The sequence below is a fragment of the Alligator mississippiensis genome, chromosome 15, assembly GCF_030867095.1.
Source record: "Alligator mississippiensis isolate rAllMis1 chromosome 15, rAllMis1, whole genome shotgun sequence".
Lineage (NCBI taxonomy): Eukaryota > Metazoa > Chordata > Crocodylia > Alligatoridae > Alligator > Alligator mississippiensis.
Window position 1 is genome coordinate 15,936,931 of NC_081838.1, and position 18,014 is coordinate 15,954,944.

Genomic DNA, 18,014 nt, shown 5'->3' on the forward strand with positions numbered 1-18,014 from the left:
GGGTGACAGTGGGTAAGAAGATGGATATGAGTCACCAGTGTGCCCTTGATGCCAAGAAGGCTAAAGGCATCCTGGTCTGCATTGCTAGGAGTGTTGCCAGCAGATCAAGGGAAGTGATTCTTCCCTCTGTTCGGCACTGGGAACACGACATCTGGAGTCGTCTGTCCAGTTTTGGGCCCCCCACTACAGGAGAGATGTGGACAAGATGGAAAGAGTCCAGTGGAGGGCAATAAAAATGGTTCGGGGGCTGGGGGACATGACTTGTGAGGAGAGGCTGAGGGCACTGGGCTTATTTAGTCTGCAGAAGAGAAGATGAGGGGGGAATTTAATAGCAGCCTTTAACTACTTGCAGGGTGGTTGCAAAGAGGATGGACCTGCACTGATCTCAGTGGTGGCAGATGACAGAACAAGGAGCAATGGGCTCCAGATGCAGCAACACAGGTTGAGTTTAAATATTAGGAAAAGCTTTCTCACTAGGACGGTGGTGAAGCACTGGAATAGGTATCTCAGAGAGGTTGGGAAATCTCCATCCTGGGAGGTGTTTAAGACCCAGCTAGACAAAGCCTTGGTTGGGATGATGCAGCTGGGGCTGATCTTACTTTGAGCAGGGGGTGGGACTAGATGTGACCTCCTGAGGTCTGTTCACACCCTCATTTTCTATGATCCTATGATTGTAAGCTGTAGTTAAGGGTGGAGGCCTGTCCCTTGCACCATGGGTGGGCAGCCCTGCAAGAGTCTACAAATGCCTTCAAGGAAAGGATTTTGGCTACACAGTTTATAGTGATGAGGGATTGCTGTGAGGCTCTCCCTCTAGCTTCCTCCTTCTGGCTCAGTGCAAGCTAGATGAGGCGGCATCTGAACCCCAAGGCCTCCAGGATTGGAGCTTGCATGCAGGAGCCTGCCATGGATTATGGAAGTATCCAAAGCCTCTGGGTGAAGAGCCTTGGTGGGACGAGACAGGCTGGTGGTAGCACCACATAAACTGGCACCAATCTGGAACTTAATTCAGAACAGATTTGGCCTGGAAACAGAATTAGTTTAAAAAAAAATTAGAAGTGAGCATAGCCTCCTTGCATGGTTTCAGTGTCACGGTATTGCAGCCATGCATTCATGGGAAGCAATCTCAGCCCAACTGCTCAGTACTCAGCCAACAAGTGTAATGGGGCAGCACATTTGTTGGGGTAACAAGGGGCATTTCAGGTCAGTGAGCCAGGGGCTGGGAAATCCTCCTGGTGTTTTCACTAGGATGCCAACCCACAGCTTCCCCGTGCACATGGGACCCAGTTTGGATTAGAGCCCTGGGATCCTGGAAACGCTGAGACGGTTCAGCTGGCTGAGCAGGATTTGCTCCTTTGAGCCAGCAGGGCATGTGGGTCTGGATGGGGGGAAGTTGGACATCCCATGACTGGTACATAACTCATCCTCATCCATTGGCAGGCACAAGCAGTGGCACTTTGATGTAAGATGAGCCCCAGGGTCTGTGTTTGTCTCATGCATCAGGTGCAATAGGTGCCTTTGTGACAGTGGCCGACCTGGCCCTGGGGCCATCACACAGGTAACAACAACAGGAATAGCATGTACTGCACTAGGTTAGTGCAGAAAGCTCTTGGCTATGCCGGGGCTGAGGCTGGCTCCTGTCCCGGCTTGGAGCAAGGCGAAGGAGTGGGAAAGGGTGGGCAGTCCTATGGATCCTGACTTAGCTGCCTGGGGATAGCAGTATTAACCACCCTGTCCTCCTTTAACCTCTTCCATCCCCCAATCTGCCCTCTTCCTTATTCCCATGCAGCAAATTTCCAGTAAAGATATTTGCTGCATGCAGTTTTGCCCTGACATTGCACTTCTCTGCCCATTCCCCGTTGTACATCCATGAAGGGACCAGGAAAAAGTGCCAGCCGGCTGCATTGGGATGGGGTTTCTATGTTGCATGTGGCACCCCTGAGTCAGGGTTTTCCCATGCCCCAGCAGGATCAGGGCATGAGGGTGCTGGAAGGGAGACCCAGCATCCGGTCACACTGCCCTGGGCCTCTTCTCACACTTCCTCTGCTGCTGGGTGATGGAGCCACAACTCAGCCCTGCTCAAACCACCACTCCCCTGCTTTATGCAGGGTTGCTTGCACTTGTGGGGTGCTCAGGACCTGCAGGATTGAACCCTCAAGAGGGAACTAAGCCTAGTTCCTCCTTATTCATCATTTCTTGATCTGACTTCTTCAGCCTGGCCACATAACCTTGCTCTCCACTGCCTGGTCTGCACTCGCCTGCCCTGCGCAGCTCAGCTGGGATGAAAGGGGCTCTCGGACCCCTCCTGCTCTCCCTCCTTCTGCTCCTCCAAGCTGGAGGTGAGTGACAAGGGGCTGCTCTTCCCCGTGTGCAGCCTGGGGCAAACTCAGGCATGGAAGAGGGGGGTCTTTGGAGCAGAGACTGTCTTTGGGAGCTGTGTTTGTGCCATGCTTTGCAGAGGGGAGCACTGGGCCAGGATGAGGGATATCGAAAAGCAGCAGGAGCTTCCAGGGAGATGCATGTTTTCTACTTGTTCTGTAGAAAATGCAAGACACGGCTTGCCTCTAAGTGCCCTTTGCACCCGAGAGAAGTGTGTGGCAGCCTGTATTTCTCTAAGAAGCTGTAGAGTCTGCTAACCCTTCTCTACTCCTTGCCCTTCTGAACCCCCAGGTTGTCAAGAAGTAAAAGTGGCGGTGGCTGTTGGGGAGACGGTTCAGCTGCAGCCCAAGACATGGCCGTCGTCCTGGTGGGCAATCAACTGGAAAGTGAAACTGCGTTTAGAGGGCTACTGGATCCTCAGACACGATCAGAACAGGACCTCGGCCAATCCATTTCTGCCATTTTCTGACAGAGTCTCTTTCCACCCTGGGAATCTCTCGCTGCAGATTAAATCGGTCACGAAGAAAGAAAGTGGCCTCTACACCATGGACCTGACGCTGAGGAATGGCTCTAATGTCACCAAATGCTTTCGTCTGTTCGTGCTTGGTGAGTCTGGGGGTGCCTCTTTCCACCCCCCGTGCTCACCCCCGGGGCACCCAGCCCCTCTCACTGGGATTTCTCCTTCCAGACCATGTCCGGCAGCCCAAGATCAAGGCATCTACTTCCCAGGAGCGTGGACGGTGCTACCTTACCCTGTCCTGCTTGGTGCCCAAAGCTGCCGGGGTCACCTACAGCTGGTCTCGAGGCGTATCTTCCAGCCCAGCCCCAGAGGACCATTCGCTCCATGAACATCAAGCCGATCTGCACCTGGAGATCACTAAAAGCGGGAACAACACCTTCTATCACTGCAATGTCAGCAATGCCATCAGCTGGGGCACGGCCACCATCGATGTCGAACCTCTGTGCAACTACACAGGTAAGTGCCCCCTTTGCACCAGACATATGAGTGGGGACAGGGATGTTTAGCATCTTCCTGTGTCCTATGGAGCTGGTTCGTGAGCCTGACCTGAATGAAACCAGAGGAAGGGGCCTAGCATCCGTGAGGATGCTCTAGGTGCCCCAGCCTCCATCTTTGTCTGGTTCATCTGAGAGCCTGGCAGACTGGTGGGGCTGGGTCTCCGGCCTTGGGGAACCTAGTGGGAAGCCTCAGAGCTGGGAGCACCATTTCCCCAGCACTGGGGCAGTCCCCCTGGGTGGGCTGCCCAAGAACCAGGGACGCTGACTGGTCTGCCTGGAAGTAGGGAGACTCATTGCAGGTCTACACCCTCTCCCAGCCACCCAAGGGCACCACTCAAGCACGTCCTGCCTCCCCCTCCCCCTGCACACGCCAAGCCCAGATAGATGCAGCAAAGCCGTGCGCCAGAGCAGTGGCGTGGGGGCGCCCTCGGCACGGCCTCGCCGCCTCCTTCCCGGGCTGGTCCATGCAGAGGGAGCAGGAGCAGGTTGTGCTGGAGCACGGTGCCATGGGGCATGCTGGGAAAAAGCATAGATGTGGCCCGAAATCCCTGCAGGTGCCTGATTCCTGGTGGGTCGGGAAAGTCTGGAGCCTGGGTCTTGGGAGCATAAGATCCTCTGCTGTGTCTGCAGGGAAAAACTGCCCCCAAAACTATGTTGTGGGGGAGTTCCCAGCCCCGGGGGATCTGCCTGCCAGGTCTCTCGGGAGCTGGTTCCCAGGGAAATGAACAGGAGACCAGCTCTGCCCCAGCCCTGCCTGCCTCGCCCTCCCCGTGCTCTGCACTCCTGTTACTTGGGCCCCTTTTGTGGAAGTGCCGTATGCTGGGGCATCCCCTTGGCTAAGCCAGGGACCCCCAGGGCTGTGTTGGACTGGACCTGGGTGAAAAGTTTCTATCAGATTTTTATTTTTTTTTTTACTGAATGCTGAGATGAACATTTTCATTGGGATTTTCCAAATTCTCTGCAAAAAAATTCATTTTTTTTTCCACTTCATAAAAACTGAAAGAACACCCATGATGATGGTGGTGGTGAAGATGATGATAATGGTGATGGTGGTGGTAGTGATGAAGAAGATGATGATGATTATAATGGTGGTGGTGGTGATGATGGTGGTGACTGTGGTGGTAGTGATGATGATGATGATAGTGGTGGTGATGATGAAGATAGCAGTGGTGATGGTGATGATGATAATGACGGTGATTGTTATTATTAATCTTGGCTTGTTTTGCCTTCTACTATTAAAGCCTTCCATATTTTGACTCCTGAAAACCAGAAATAACCCATTGCTGAGTTTCTGATATTTCTACCACAGCTGATATTCTTTTCTGCTGGCTGCTCCCATATAAAAAGGTTTTGGTTGATTGTTTTCATCAAAATGTTCCCTGTGAAAATCAGAAACCTCTAGGATTATTTTTCTTTCCATTTTTGACCAGCTTTTTGGGTTGATCAGTTTCCTAGAAGCCCAGAAAAGTAGGAAATGCCCTTGGTTTCATTCAGTTCTCTCTACTTATATTAAAATGTAGGGTTTCAAAAACAACTGCCCCCTTTTTTCCACGTGATTGCTTTCTTTGTGAAAGGTGGAACCTTCTTTCCTGTAAACCCCAGTCTCGTGCTCTCTGGAGCTAGACTCTGTTATCTGCAGATTTACCACAGACCAAGAAGAAAAAGCAAGGTAGCTGTGGCTTTATTTCCTTGCTTGTCATCCCAATTTCAGGGGCATTCACTGCCTCCCCACCCCCCAGCAAACCTTAACCTAGCCCTGCCAGCTCTTTGCCCATGCAAACTCAGATAACCACCATAGTAACAGATTATGTTGTGCTCACCCTCCGGCTCCATTGCTCACTGCCAAGAAGATGAGAGCCCTACCACTTGCCCTTCTCTGACTGCTACTTTTCCAGGCTAAAGGTAAGTAGCACTTCAATACAAGGTAAAATAGCAAGAAACCAGGGCCAGTTGTATGCTGGAGCTAGGCCCCAGTTGCAGGATAGGAATGGCTGTGCTGTGTTGTGAAGGGAAGCAGCTCTGGGGTGGCGCATGGATGCTATCATCATGTGGAACAGGTGACAGCTGAGATGCATGCACTTCTGCAAGAACAGAGTCAAGCAAGGTAGGGAGGGAGACCCTAGAGAAGGAAGTCCTAGAGCACCGTGACATTATCATTCCCATCACTGCCATTGTCAATGTTAAATCGCTTGAGAATTCATCTCAGTCACTCAGGTATTTCCCTCGAAGTCCTGAGTTCCCACACTGGAAGCCTCTCCCATGCTGTGGCAGTGTCTCAACCTCCAGAGAGGAGGAGGATGGTAACAAGGATGATGATAGCTGTTACTGCAGCCTTGAAGGTCCAGGCCCATCCATATTCCCAGTGTCTTGCTGGCTCAATGCAGATTTCAGGGCTGTGTGATGCCTGTCTGGAGCCGGAAAGCGCTTGCCTGGAAACCCTGTCCTGATAGCTCCATGGCAGCAGGGTGTGCTGAATTTTTTTTTAATAAAATATATTTCTATATAGAGAGAGAGAGTTCTATATACACATCCTCTATCATAAACTTTCCATTGCACATCTTAAACTGCATTAAGAAACCTGCGTTGCTGTTACAATAAATGCACCCACTCCCCTGTGCCCCTGCACACCCTCCCTTCACCCATACGTAGTCCCTTAGTGCTGGGTCTCTTAAAACTTCCCGACCAAGAGAGTAGCAATAAGGCCCATGGAAAAGGCATTGCAGGGAAGGTCCCTCAGGGTGCTCTCATGCCATGGGTGCCAAGAGCAATGTTCCCCTTCACCTCGCGGTGCAGCTGTAGGCTCTGGGAGTCTCTCTCTGTCCTCCAGCTCCCTCCCCCCACCTCCCCTCCAGTCTCTGTGCCGGTATTTCCTGTTAAAGTGGTGACAGAACCGGTATGAGGTTTTCTCCTCTGCAGCTTTACACATTTCTCAGCACTGCTGTGAGCACTCTGCACCCTGTACGGCCACTGCCCAACTGCAGAGAAGTAGGAACGTGAGGCAGGAAGCATGTGGCCACTGTGCTGGAAGTGTCTGCGGTGTGGAGGATGCCTCTCAGTCATGTTTCTGCAAGCTCCCACTGTACCAGGGTAAGAGCAGAGCCCTCCGTGCCCCCCCCCCGAACACGCTGTACAGTCACACCCATCCTGGCTTGCAACCACATCCCTCCAGCTCACTCAGATCTGTTTCAATACTTGATGCCTTCACTGTTCCTGGCAAGGGCGTTTGCATGGGTCAGTCTCCCCAGGAGCAATTTTGCATTCCAGTAACATCCTCCTGGTTGAATGCACCTGCGGGCACTTGGGGTCCGCAGGATGGAGCCCTCCATGGGGAAATCAGCCTGGTTCTTCCTTACTCAAGTCTCTGACTCCTTCCAGTCTTGCTCCCCGCTGCCTGCTCGCACTTCAGATGCCTGCCATGATGGAGGAAGCTCTCTGTCCCTTCGTGCTGTGCCTCCTCCTGCATTTCCAAGGTCAGGGTAAGTGTCAAGGGGCTGCATTTACCCCTGGTCCAGCCAGGAAAGGTTTTGGAATCACTGAAAATGAGGGTGTGAAGGGACCTTATCAAGTCCAATGCCCTGCTCAAAGCAGGACCAGCCCCAGCTACATCATCCCAGCCAAGGTTTTGTCTAGCCTCCAAGGATGGAGATTGCTATTTCCAAACCTCCAGGGATGGAGATTGCACCACCCCTCCGGGTGACCCTGGAGTGAGTGCAGGCTGCTGGTTTCTGCAAGGCAGGGACTGTCTCTGGTATTGCCATGCTGCTGTTCATTCTGGCGCTGCCCCAGCACGGGAGCTCCTGGGAGCTGCAGCCACATGGGCACTTACAGGAGTATTAGCACTGTCCCTTGTGCCAGGAGTGAGGGGATAACACCGAGCACTGCACAGAAACACAAGGCATGCAGCCTGCAAACAGCCTAGCAGGCTTGGAAGCATCTGCTTGTCCTCTGAAGGTTTCTGTGCTGAATGTCTCCCGGAACTGGGTAGAAAAGTTTTGTGTCTTTACATGTGCTCACAATGGAAAATTGTGATGGGTGGATGGAGGGTGGGGGCCTTGCCTTTTAGAAAGAAACTTTTGCAGCTTTGGAAATCTCTGTGTAGGAAGAGTTTGCGGGTGGGGGGCTGCTGCTTTGGTCTGTAGGGTGCATGGGGTGGGCAGGGGGAATAGGGCAGAACTTAGTGTTTCAGAAGGTTAAAACCCCTCAAACACACCGCTGGACAGCACCAAGGGAATGGGCTGCATGACTGTTACTTAAAGGGGGTTGTGCTTGTTGGAGCAGCTTGGTGGAGTTGTTCATCAAGGGCTGTCTCAGCCCCGATGGCGGGGTTGTATGTATCCAGGTCTGTGGGAAGCCCAGTTCCACGTGTTGTCCAGGCTGGCAGCCCAGCCCTGCCCCTGGCTCTGAGTTCCCTTGGAGCCAGGCCGGGAAGTGCAACTACTTTACCCCATGTTCCTCCCCTGGGTTTAGGAATGTATTAACCCCTTGCTCTCTCCTGCTCCCTGTCTTTTCTCAAGTACTGAACTGTAGAGAAATTGAAGTGGCTGCAGCTACAGGGGAAATCAACTGTCTGGTTGGGATGAAATCACCTGGAAAGTGATACTCAGCTCTGGAGGGTATTATTGAATTGTGACAATGTCTAAGAGGGACAGTCGTGTGGACCTCAACACACCTTCCTCGCTAGGCAAGAGAATCATCTTCCATCCTGAGAATCTCTCACTGGAGATTGAGCTGGTTAAGAAGTCAGACAGTGGTATCTATTTTATGGATGTGACATCTGCATCCGGCAGTCTCGATACCACCTGCTTCCATGTGTCTGTGTTTGGTGAGTATCTGGCCCTGCTTCCCCCCAGTCTGACCTATTCGGGGGCACTCACCACCCTCAGCTCCTCTCACTAGGACTTCTCCTTCCAGACTGAGTTTGGCAGCCCAACCTCACAGCACTCTCTGCTCACCCAGAGCTTGGATGGTAAAATGTTACCCTGTCCTGCCAGGTGCAGGATGCCGAGTCACCTGCAGCTGGTCCCGAGGTGCATCCTGGAGCCCAGCCAGAGAGGACCAGCAGCTCCCGGGGCATCAATCCCAGCTGCAGCTGTAGACCACTGCGGGCAGCAACAACACCTTCTATCACTGCAACGTCAGCAATGCAGCCAGCTGGGGCACGGCCACCATCCATGTCAAACCGCTGTGCAACTTCCCAGCCACAGGTAAATGTCCCTTAGTAGGAACTTGACTAGGGGTTGTCCCTGTCTGGTCTGAGGGCCTGTTTGAGTCACCCCAAAGCAGAAACGAGCTTCCTGTTGGAAGCAAGTTCTTGTCTCCAGAAACCCAGAGAACAATATTCACTGGAGACTTGCACCTCCCTGCTCCCAAGCTTTGCATGCTCATGGGCCAGACACTTAGGGCTGGGCCTCAGAAGGTATTTAGACACTTCACTTATATGGATATAAAGGGCATTAAGCACCTAAATACTGTCAAGTGATGGCCCATAGTTATTCCATGCCTCCATTTCTCCACTTGTACAGGCAAGGTAATTCTGATGTTGATAGCACTGGACAACAGGTTGACCCACTGTAGGAATTCATTAGATGGACCTGTAGACCAGTCATGGCTCCCCAGGCTGGCAAGCAGCCATGATGACCCTCAGTCCAGAGCCACGCTCCCCACACAGCCCATTGCCCTTCACTCCCAACCTGCAACTCTCCCTCTGCTGAGCTTGGTGTTCCTCACTCCAAAACCATAGCCCCCCATCCCCCCACTGTCCCATGGGACCCCTTACTCCTGACCCACAGCATGCACCCCCAGCCTAGGATGCACTGGGCTGACCTTTAACCCAGCCACACAGGAATACACGGGGATGACCTGTAGCCCGAGTCCTGGCAGCAGCTGCATGAAAACAACTGGATACATACCGAGAGGGCCCAGCTGTGTCGTGACTGCTTGGTCTCGTGATGGCCGGCTCAGCTGCCACTTGTGCACCACTTCCCCACAGCTCTGTGGAAACTGGGGCCTGAGCTCACTACCATTTCCCCATTGTGGTACTTACAGTAAAGGGAGTTTCCTCTGCTCCGAGTGGTGCTGCGAGACACTTGGTGTCAGGCACTGGGACTGCCCCACTCTAGAGCCCCAACCCCAACAGGCATGTCCTGCTCTGGCTTGCATTCTTCGCAGCCCAGGGCTCCCCCTCCCTGGTACTGCCCGCTCCTGCCCAGGTGCAGCCAGGGAGGGACCCCAGCCCTAACACAGGCTGATTGCTCCCCCGGCTCTGACCCGCTGTCGTGCTCTGTTCCAGCCTCGTTGCTGTCCTACTGCCAGGCCAAGGGGCTCATCCTACTGTTGGTGCTGGGGGCGCTGATCACCAGGGCCGTGGCAGTGCACATCATGGCTGGCAAGCAGCCAAAATGGGACTAAGCAGGGCCCAGCCACCAAGCCCTGCTCCCCTCTGGGAGGGAGGGCCCGAACAAGGCATTGGCCTGCAGCTTCCATGAGGTTCCTGTCCCAGGCCAACTGCAACCAAAGAAGCAGCCGGTGGGTCTGCAGGGGCCCAAGTCCCAGCACCGGAGGCCAGTCCTTGATGCTGTGCTCTGGTACAGTGGACACATGGGCATCCTGGAGCAGAGGGTCCCCCCATGGCTGCTTCATCCCCTACCCAGCAGAGCCAGCAGACCCCAGCACCCAGCCTGCAGGGTAGGGACCAGCTGGGCTCAAGTACCCACAGACACCACCAGGCTGCTGCCTGGGGGTGGCCCCTGCTTGAGCACAGCTCAGTGAAGTCTCAGGACCCAGGAGTACAGCCACTTGATGGATCCAAGAATGGCCCCAAAACTGCAAGAGTTGCCCCTTTCCACCATCTGCACTGAGTGGTGCTGCTGGGTGTGGGGGGATCCCAGTGGCCCAGGACCTAGGAGTTGCCCCAGCGAGGACAAATCTCCAATCCCTGGTGTTGGGGTGTGGTGCCTTGTTCTTGATGCCAGTGTCTGAACCTGCCTTGGCAGAGACAGCTTGCCCCATATCAGCACAGAGGTGTCCAAAGCTGAAAGAGAAGGTGGCGCAGTAAACTGGGCTTCTTGCACTGCTCTGGGACTGGTGTCTGGTGTGGGGAGCTTATGTCCTTCCATCTCCATCTCCCTGGCCCATGGGAGAGCTGGGCCCTGCTGGGGTTCACCCTACAGAGCTGCCAACATTGCTTCTCTCTGGGGCAGGGAGCCCTGCGGGACAGCTGGCACAAGAAGATACAGAAGGCGGTCAGAGCCAGAGGTATGCTATCGACCATGGAGCTGCTCCCTGATGACGATTGCCAAGCCATGTGGGCATGGAAACACAGAGAGGGGCAAGGGACTCAACCCAACTGCCCCAGCCATATCTGCCAAAGTGCAACAGAGACCATTGATCACCTGCTATGACTCTGCCCGTATGCCAAGGGGGTGTGGAAAAAGGTAAACCAGCTCTGTGAAAAGGTGACAGGAGTCAGGCTGATGACAAGGGAGGCAGTGTTGTACGGACACCTGACTAAACACCAAGGGACCCCAACAACCTGCTTCAGCCAGTTCACGTCCTGCATCAGGAATGCCCTGTGGAAATGCAGGAACCTCCTGATGTATAGACACAAAACCCTCGAGGAAACACTGTGTTAACATGTTCCTGTGTGAACTCCAATCCTACTACCAGAAATTGGTGGGAGAGGACGGAGAATATACAGCCAACTCCACCTGGCAAAGAGACACTTGGCACAGGCTCTTCAAGGACTCCCGAAAGAGGGAGCGGACAGGGAGAAGGAAAAGGACAGCAAGACAACTGGACCAGGAGACAGCGACAATAACAGCAGCAGTGTTAGCAGCACCAGAAGCAACAGTGACTATGACAGGGAGTGAACTGTGAATGTAAACCCTGGAATGGGGACTAGGACTAAGAGACTGCAATTGAAATAGGGAAAGGATTGCAGAGTGGTGAGCGGGAGCGTGGGTGCACAGGTGTGTTCATTGTAACAGGCACACAGGATTTAATGTGGTTTAAAGTGTGTGAAAAAGGTTTGCTAGATGATGTATATGTATATATAAGAGAGAGAGAGAGAGAGAGTGTGTGTGTTTAAAAATATATATATATGTGATCTCTGAATAAATCTTTACTCTGTGCATCTGAACCCTGCCAAGCTCAAACCTCCTCCCCACCCCGCAGTGTCCTATCCACTCGCACCCACCCCGGCACCCAGGGGGGCTCAGCCTCCGTGCTATCCGTGCCCAGCTCCCTTCATGCCAGGCTCTGTGCAGCCCCCACCCCGGGTCCCCTTTCATGCAGGCCGGACCAGGGCACTGGGGTGTTATCTGCTGTTCCCGTGCTCGGGGCTGTCTGCCCGGCAGATCTGGAGAGGAAACCATCGCCTCCGTGCTGAGAGCTGCCCAGGCCCTGTGGCCCTTCGCCTCCCTCCGCAGGGCTGTGCGGACTGACCCGCAGCGGGGACCCGCCCGGGAAGGGTCCAGCGCCGGCTGCAGGGGGTGCGCGGGGGTCACCCCGTCCCCTGCCCCGTATCGGACATGGCTCCTCCCTGCGCTGGGTGCGGGGAGCTCGTGTCCTCCCAGCCGCATCGCCCTGGCCCCGGCGAGCCGGGCCCGCTGGTTCCCCGGCAGATCCGGGCGGGCTGTGGGTCCGTGGCCGCCGCCTCCCGCTTGGCCCGGGCCGAGAGCAGCGTGGCCGGAGCCGCCGCCTCCCCGGAGCGGCCGCAGCCGCCGGCCCAGCGCCGTGCCCGGCATGGCCGGGGCCCCGCGCCTCCTCCTGCTCCTGCTGGCGCTGCCGCGGGCCGGGGAGCGCGGCCGGGCCGGGCCGGGCCGGGCCGGGCCGGGCCGGGCCGGGGCGGGCGGGCCCGGGAAGGGCGCGGGCAGCGCCGAGCTCCCGGCAGGGCGAGCCCCGCAGCGGGGCAGGGCCGGCGGCGGGGGAGGCCGGGGGCAAAGGCCGGGGCCGGCGGCACGACAGCCTCGGACCTGCCCCTGCCCGGCCGGGACAGGGACCTTGCACCCGGAGCGGCAGGAGCGGGCGGGGCGGGGCGGGGCTGTGTGGACAGGGGTGCCCGGGGCTGGGCAGGGCAATGCCCGTGTGCGCGGGGGTCGCCCTCAGTCCGTGTTGTTCCCCGGCAAGTGCAGCATGGTCCGGAGCTGGTGCAGACGCCGCCCCGACAGAGCTGGTCGGGACCGCGGGGGAGACGCTCACGTTTCCTCTCGAGATCCCGGCAGGGGAGACATTAGATACTGCTGTCTGGACGATTGGCACAGAGAGTTTAGCAACGGTGCTACCAGGAGACCCCGCGAGTGTCCTTGTCACAGACAGACGCTATAGGGGCCGCCTGCGTGTCCCCAACGCCGGCCTCGCACTGCACATCACCGACCTGAGGCCGGAGGACGCGGGGTCCTACACAGCTAGAGCCAACACGGATAAAATCATATTTACCAGCCATTTCACACTGCATGGCTATGGTGAGTCTTAGGTTGTTTTTTTTAAAACTGTGTAGCAAAGATTATTCAATCATGTAGGAGTTTTACGTCTCTGCCCACTGAGGCTCTCTCTCCGCTACATCAAGTTGTGACAGCCTAGTTAATGGAAAGGTCTGGGAAGGGCACAGAGATGTTCACCCTCTGTGGAAGGGGCAGGATGAGCACTCGTGCTTGTGCCGGGTCCGGGGGAGCAGTCTCTGCTTTCCCCACACATCAGCCAAGCGGGGGGCACTGGACAGATCCGGGCTCTGAGCGTTACAGCTGCAGTCGGAATAAAGACATGTTGTGCAGCGCCCTTGTCACCTCCTGAGCTCACGAGTGTGGATATTTCTGAGCAAGGACCCTGGTTAGAAATGTCAGTCACCAGGGGCATCTCACACCGGACACATCCCTGTGGGGGTCTTCCACCCCTCAGGAGCCTCCTACAGGGACCCAGCATCACCTGGGGGGGGGGGGGGGGGCTGATGGGCCTTTTTCTTGTCTGCTCTGTCACCTGGTGGTCTGAGGTGCTCTGCTCCCCCAGTACTCTCAGGGAGATGCTTGCATGAAGGCAGGGTGCTATTTTTTCTCCTTCACATCCATCCATATTCTCCCATTTTGATTCCTTTCCTCTCCCTGGAGAGCGGGTGCCTCAGCCCACGATTCACTGCAGTGCCCACAACTGTAGAAATGGAGCCTGTAACATCGCCCTGAGCTGCACCATCCCCAGTGGAGACAACAACATGATCTACAGCTGCAGCACCCCGGAGCACCCCAGTATAACCGCTTAAGGATCCATCATGAAAATCTCTCACCCAGATCTTCTGATAAACGTCACCTGCACAGTGCAAAACTCCACCAGCAACAGCTCTACAACAGCCTCTCAAGGCCCTTTGTGCAGATAACATGCCCTGTGGGGAAGCTCTGCACAGCCCACACGTGGGGAGAACAGGTATCGGGGTGCCAGGTTTGTCCCTACGAGGCACCCGACTCTAGATGCTGCCCCTTCCCCTCTCCAAATCCCTGCCCTGTAGATTCCACCCCCCTCCCCAAGTCCATTTCCTGTGACCCTGCTACCCAGGGAGCCACATGCACCATCTCTGTGCAGGAGGGCCGAGCCCCCAAGCTCCCTGCAGGGCTCCTCCTCCCCATGGAAGGACCCCAGGGTCTGTCCCCATCCCCACTGCCCCTCAAGGCAAACACCGTGGAGCATCACCAGCCACTTCCCCCTGGCTCTTACCCACTGCCTTGCTCTATTTCCAGCCTCATCACTGCTCACTCTGGAAGGGAAGGACTGGGCAAGGCTGCAGCACGGAGGAGAAACAGCTGGTGGGTCTGCAGGGGTCTAAGTCCCAGTGCCGAAGGCCAGTCCCTGATGCAGCGCCCTGGCACTGCAGGCCCATGGGCACCCTGGAGCAGAGGGTCCCCCCTACAGGTGTATCCTCCCCTTTCTAGCATGGCCAGCAGACCCCAGCCCACAGTGTGCAGGGCAGGGACCAGCCAGGCAGAGGGACCCACAGAGACAGGAAGTACAAAACCCCCTTGTTCCAAGGGGAACTTCAGCTTCTAAATAAACCTTCCCTCCTCTGCACCATCTGTGTCTCTGAGCCCTGCCAGGGGCAATCTTCCCTCACATCCCCTCAAGAGCCCCATCAGGCTATATCACAGTCCTGAGGGCATGCTCCACCATCACAATTGCCCATGCCAAGGACCTCCACTGCCAGGCCATTGCCCAAGGACCCTGCCATTGACCTGTTGCAGCAAGTGCAGCCCAGTCATGGCAGAGGGGAGTTCCCAGCCCACTTTGCCACCTGCCCCAGCACTTCTGCCCCTGCTTGGATGCCAGCCCTGGGATGCCTACCCTGGACCCTGCTCCTTCTCCGCCATTCAAGCCTCCACACTGCCCTGCTGCTCTTGCTCACCCTGCTGCCCCTGCAGACACCATCCTGGCACCCAAGGGGAGGCTTTATATGGGCATGGACCAAGGAACAGGGACCTTGCAGGGTGCTGCTCCCCATCCCTGGACACTTGTGTCACCAGGGACACTGCTGTCCCTAAGCTGGGGCCAGCTCCAAGTAAGGAGCACTGATGCCATAGGCGATGCATAGGGAGGGTATGTGGGGGCATGTGCACCCCCTAAGATTGACCACTGCTGACACTGCCACTCCCCCCCGCCCCTTCTAACCACCAACACTGTCGCGGCCACCTGCGGGTGTTCCCCACTTGGCCCACTCTCGCTGCCGTTGTCACCGCAGCCACCTCTGGGCGGTCCCCACTTGCCGCTACCACACTTGTTCCCAGGAGGAGGAAGGCTCCAGCCTCATGCTCCTCCTGCTTCTGCCTGGCACTTGGATGATGACCCTGGGAGCCAAGGGTCCTGCAGCAGTCATGTCTCCTGGAGACCAAGAGTGCATCAGCACTGTGTGAGGCCTGTCTCCACCTGAGCTTCCCCTCACTTACCACACCTCCACTCCATCTCTCTGCTGTTATCTCCTGCTAAAGAGGTGAGAAAATTGGTATGAAGTTTTCTCCCCTTCAGCTTCACACATCTCTGGGTGCTGCTGTGAGCACTCTGCACCCTGTATGGCCAGTACCCAACTGCAAAAGAGAAGGAACATGAGGCAGGAAGCACGCAGCCGCTGCGCTGGCAGTCTACAGTGCAGGAGATGCTTCTCAGCCATGACTCTGCAAGTTCCCACCGTACCAGGGCAGGGGCAGGGCCCCCACCCTGAGAAGCAGCTGATTTCAGACCCATTCTGCCTTGCTACCACATCCCTTGGGTTCACTCAGATTTGCTTCAGTACTGGATGCCTTCACTGTTCCTGGCAAGGGCATCTGCATGGGTCAGTCACGGGGGCAATTCTTCATTCTAGTAATGTTCTCCCTGTTGGATACACCCGGGGAAGTCAGCCTGGTTCCTCCTAACGCATGTCTCCATCTGGCTCCTTCCAGCCTCGCTCCCTGCTGCCTGCTCGCCCTTCAGATGCCTGCTGTGATGGAGGAAGCTCTCTGTCCCGTTCTGCTGTGTCTCCTCCTGAGTTTCCAAAATCAGGGTAAGTGCCAAGGGCCTGCATGTACCCCTGGTGCAGTAGACTTTATAGAATTACAGAAAATGAGGGTGGGAAGGGACCTCAGGAGGTCGCATCTAATCCAACCCCCTGCTCCAAGCAGAACCAGCCCCGGTCCCAGCCTGAGCCAAGGCTTTGTTTAGCCAGGCCTTAAAAACCTCCAAGGATGGGGATTGCTCCACCTCCCTGGGTAACCCAAGGGTGAACGCAGGCTGCTGGTTTCTGCAAGGCAGAGGCGGTCTCTGGCCTTGTCCTGGTGCCTTTCATTCCAGCACTGCCCCAGCACAGGATCTCCTGGGAGTTGCAGCCACATGGACACTATACACTGGTATTAGCACTGTCCCTTGTGTCAGGCGTGAGAGGGTAATACCAAGTGCTGCACAGACACACAAGGCATGCAGCCTGCAAACAGCCTAGCAGGCCTGGAAGCATCTGCTTCTGCTGTAGGTTTCTGTTCTGAATGTCTCCTGGCCTCAGTTGAAGTGGATTGGGTCTTTAAATGCATTTGAAATGGGAAATTGTGGGGCTGGCTGGGGTCTTTTCATTTTGAAAAAAAAAAGCTTTCACAGCTTTGGAAATCTCTGCGCAGGAGGAGTTTGCAGGTTGGGGGCTGCTGCTTGGGCCTATGGGTGTGCATGGGGGCTAGGGCGGGAAGAGCTTAGTGCCTTTTGGGTGCACATGTTGCTGAGGTTTTTTGACCCCATCAGTTTTTTCTGTTTAGAGCAGGGGGCTGGACCCGATGATCCCAGGAGGTCCCTTCCAGCCCTAAACTTGGGTGAATCTCAGAAGGTTAAAACCCAGATACATGCCACTGAGCTGGGTGACTATGGGTCCTGGGCTGGGTGACTTATTTAAATCAGGCTGTGAAGAAATGGCTCTCTTTGTCTGCTTTCCTGCACTGAGTATGCCTAGCCCCCTCTGCCCCGAAATCTGGGTGCTGTTTCCACCTGGTCACTTGGACAGCCGTGTGACCTGGGCTGGAGAAATTCCTGAGGGAGTGGGAGAGCTTGTTCTTCTGTTGTCCTGTGTAACCCTGAACCCTCTCCTGAGGGTGCTGATGTTTTTCAAACTGGCCAGCTGGCATTAGCCGTGGTCAGAGCATACTGGGTTATGGCTGGAACTTAATGATGAGGTAATAAAAGCTCTAAAAGAGAGTCACTCCATTTTGAGAGACACACATCTGGTCCCTGAATCAAGCTATGGGCCTCCAGACTCTTCTGGATGTAGATGTGAGTAACGTATCTGAAATCTAGCTAGGAATTTAGAGTTAAGTGTTTATTTGCGTATCAAAAGGCAACAAGCCTATACTGTTTTGCTCAAGGTTGGTTTTCTTTCTATATTCCGCTGTTTTGTATTCTTTCCTCACCCTATCCCTCTTTGATCAATAAATCTATCTGTTTCAGCATGCCATTCTTTGTGTGCTTAAGAGGGAAGGGACCAGCCTAGTTAGCTCACTTTACTAGGCTGGCTAAGGTGGGCTCGGCTTCTTACTTTCTTCCTGTACTGCAGGCTGCTTGTGAATTCTTTAGGCTAATAGAAGCACCCCAAAATCCCACGGTGGGTTAAGCACCCTCAAGGTCTACAGGGTCTGTGTACCCTGGGTGGTACACAGTCCTACCAAAGACCCAAGTCCAGGTGGTGGCAGTGGTTACCCCAGGCTTGCGAGTGGGCTCCAGGAAGGAAGTTGGCTGGATCTAGACACCCCAGGGGAGACGCTCAGCACATCGTTTTTGGCCGGGCGCAGTGAAGTGGGTGGCTCACTACAGGAGCCCTCTACTACTGGCCTCCACACAGGCTGTGATCAGTGGAGCTACCTGCTAGTTGGCCGTCAAGGACTGTCTCAGCTGCAACAGGGGGTTGCAGGTATCCAGGTCTGTGAGAAGCCCAAATCCACCTGTTCTCCAGGGTGTTAGCCCAATTCTGCCCCGGCCCTGCGTTCCCTTGGAACCAGACAGGGAAGTGCAACTACTTTACCCCACATTTCCCCTGCAAGCTTAGGAATGTATTAAACCCTTGCTCTCTCCTGCTCCCAGTCTTTTATGAAGTGCTAGGTTGTAAAGAAATGGAGGGGGTTACAGAGAAAAAAGCATGGAGT

General features: G+C 55.3%; 1 long non-coding RNA gene across 3 annotated transcripts; it reads left to right on the forward strand.

The window, feature by feature from the left end:
• The first annotated feature begins 12,222 nt into the window (after positions 1–12,222).
• LOC132243261 (uncharacterized) lies at positions 12,223–17,463 on the forward strand. 3 transcript variants are annotated; one of them, XR_009457245.1, is made up of 4 exons: positions 12,223–12,854; positions 13,494–15,694; positions 15,804–15,904; positions 16,641–17,463. It is a non-coding gene; the product is annotated as an uncharacterized LOC132243261 (long non-coding RNA). The 3 variants fall into 3 exon arrangements; XR_009457244.1 differs by having other exon boundaries at positions 13,494–13,803; positions 14,115–15,904; XR_009457243.1 differs by having other exon boundaries at positions 13,494–15,904.
• Positions 17,464–18,014: the final 551 nt, after the last annotated feature.